We start from the raw sequence: 2,676 nt of genomic DNA on the forward strand, positions 1-2,676 counted from the left end.
TTACATTCAAGTAAATGTCTCGACGGAACAGAACAAAATGTTTATTTACTATTATTTTAAACGTATATTTGTTATATTCAAAAGCATTTTCTTTGATAAATTAATATAGCAGTATTTACTATATTTCACTTTATGCTATTAGGCAGATGTCTTTCAGAAATTACATTGTGTCGAACATAACGATTTATATAACGATGAATTAATTACATTATCGTCGAGATAACTTGTCCAATTGAAAATTGGACGTTAAGCAATCGAGTTCGTTCATCTATTTATTCCGTTTTTGTTTTCCTCTTGTGGCAATTACCGCCAGCTTGTCCAATACATTTAAGTAGTGTAAAACAACAAAAATAGAAATTGTTATGCAATGTAGGCAACGAGATTAAAATCGAAATTCGTATTTTTATGAATAAAGTGAAACTGAAATATAAATTCTAGAATGTAAAAGTTTATTTATACGCGATGGTTTATTCAAAATTTTTCAATCTGAATTTTTAAAAGAATGTATTAAAAATTAGTATGTGAGAATAGCTTCTATAAGAGTGAATTTTTATCAACATAATATTTTATACGGCGTAATAACTTTTATTTCGTATATTGACGGACAACGGTGAAGCAGAAGGGGAACTCCCAACTCGGACAAACACTCGGCTAATGATATGTAAATATGGCGGAGCTAATCAAGCGGCTGTGCCAACAGGATGCAAGAAGAGATCGGTAGTGCCGTGCGAGCGTTCGATAGCCAATGCATTTGCGCTGGCCTGCACACACGTATCGTGACGCAGTAACTCGCGTACATATTTAATGGTCGCACGTTAATTGCGCTCTGTTTGCCCATTCCCCATTCTACGCTTCATCCCCATACCTACAATCATTCTCGTCACCCTTCCTCTATCTACGCTTCTTCTTTGTTAGTTTCTGTCGGAGTTTAATTTTAACTAATTTATCTCGGACGCTCAATCGTTTATCATCGAAATCGTAAAACACGAATCACGATAGTTAATAGATTTTCTTCAATAGTTTATAATTTGATTTTTTAATTATCATACAATTCATAATAGAAACAGCGATAATGTTTTCCTTATACTACTATTCTATATTTAAAACATGAATAGTTTACCTAAGCGATAAGCAGCGGAAATGACGATTCAAAGATAAAGTCACTTGGAAGGCAGTTACCGCTCGAATGTTGAACTTTTAGTTCGGTATTCGAACGCTAGATGGACAAACGTCGGTGTCATTTTTCTACGTGAAATTCAAATCGAGGTGGAGTTCACGCTTCTCGTGCGGGTCAGACGGTATTCGCTTCCTACGATCGATCAAATTGTAACTTCGTAATAGAATGTGTGCAGTGAAATATAACCACTTCCAGAATCATCGATTAGAGACCTACTGCGGGCAAAGCTATTGTATCGCAACGGAAACCAATCTTGGCTGAGAATAACAAAGGTACATATTTCGAGTCACTGTTCTTTCAAACGTTTCTCAGTGAATTTTCCCGCTTTCATATTACGTTTCGTCATATTTGTAAAATTAAAATCTTTAATAACATAATAATGACATGAAATAAGATGTAATCGGATAGTCTTTATCAACATGATTTCAATTCGAAATGCAAATTGTCCACTGAAAAATTGTTTTCTAGCACGACAATTATGTATCGCGATAATGTAACCATAAAATATGAATTTCATAGAATGCGAAAAAATGGAAAAATATGCGATTGAAAATTAATTCTTGTTATCTCATGTAGCAACTATCGAGAAGAATAATGTTAACCTTATTTTCGAATCTATTATATAGATTTCAAATGAAAACTATATAATTAATTTGAACAAATTATATCTTGGGATAAAAAGGGATTATCGTAAATTAAAAAAATTTATGTTTTAAATGTTTCCAACGACGAGATATATTTTTATTAATATTTTCTTTAAATAATACGGCATTATAGATCGTTGAACTCGCGCGATGAAATCGATATTACGGTTAATTTTCGGATAGTCTGAAAAAAGAAAAAAAGTATTGTAAATCTCCTCGTGTCGAGATTTACTTGTATTTATCGCGTTCCATTACTGTCGATAGACGATTTGGTCGCCATCAGCAACGTCGCCACTGCCACCCAGCATCGCCAGTCCCAATTAAAAGCCCCTCATCGTCGCTCCGAAATTGATATCGGGAAACAAAAACGCCAATTCCAGGCGTCTACTTTGTGTGTTACGTGTTCGCGTATATCTGTTCAATACGTATATATATTCGATGACCAGTTCCGTGTATACGTGTCACACGTTCTTGCTCCTCGCACACGTACACTCATACTCGCCGGTCTTGGAAGTGTTAATTGACCGCTGCCGGTCATTACACGGTTGATCGCAATTAAACACCGCAATTTCGCGAACGGACGTTGGACTTTGTGCCGAATTAAAATTACAGGGTTGGCAAAGTAACGCTTACCGTTCGCGAGTTTCATGGATCGCAGATTCGATACGTTCTATTCTGACGATCGAATCGTTCTTCCTTCTCCCGCGAATCTTTTTACCATCACGAACGTTCAATATCTCGCGTCATCCACGTTCTGTCGTCTACGTTCGCAATAATTGTCGAGTGGCGATCGAATTTCGGGCATTAACGCTCGTCGTTAATCATTACAGACCGCTATCGCGGCGGGAGGTGGCG

General features: G+C 36.3%; 1 protein-coding gene across 1 annotated transcript in view; it reads left to right on the plus strand.

Annotated features, from left to right (window-relative positions):
* The first annotated feature begins 6 nt into the window (after positions 1-6).
* LOC102679772 (LIM domain only protein 3-like) overlaps positions 7-2,676 on the plus strand; it is a 78,544-nt gene continuing 75,874 nt past the window's right edge. The window contains exon 1 of the mRNA XM_006609842.2: positions 7-1,449. The gene's annotated coding sequence lies outside the window, so the exon portion shown is untranslated. The remainder of the gene's footprint in view (positions 1,450-2,676) is intronic.

This window comes from Apis dorsata, unplaced genomic scaffold (genome assembly GCF_000469605.1).
Source record: "Apis dorsata unplaced genomic scaffold, Apis dorsata 1.3 scaffold_61, whole genome shotgun sequence".
Lineage (NCBI taxonomy): Eukaryota > Metazoa > Arthropoda > Insecta > Hymenoptera > Apidae > Apis > Apis dorsata.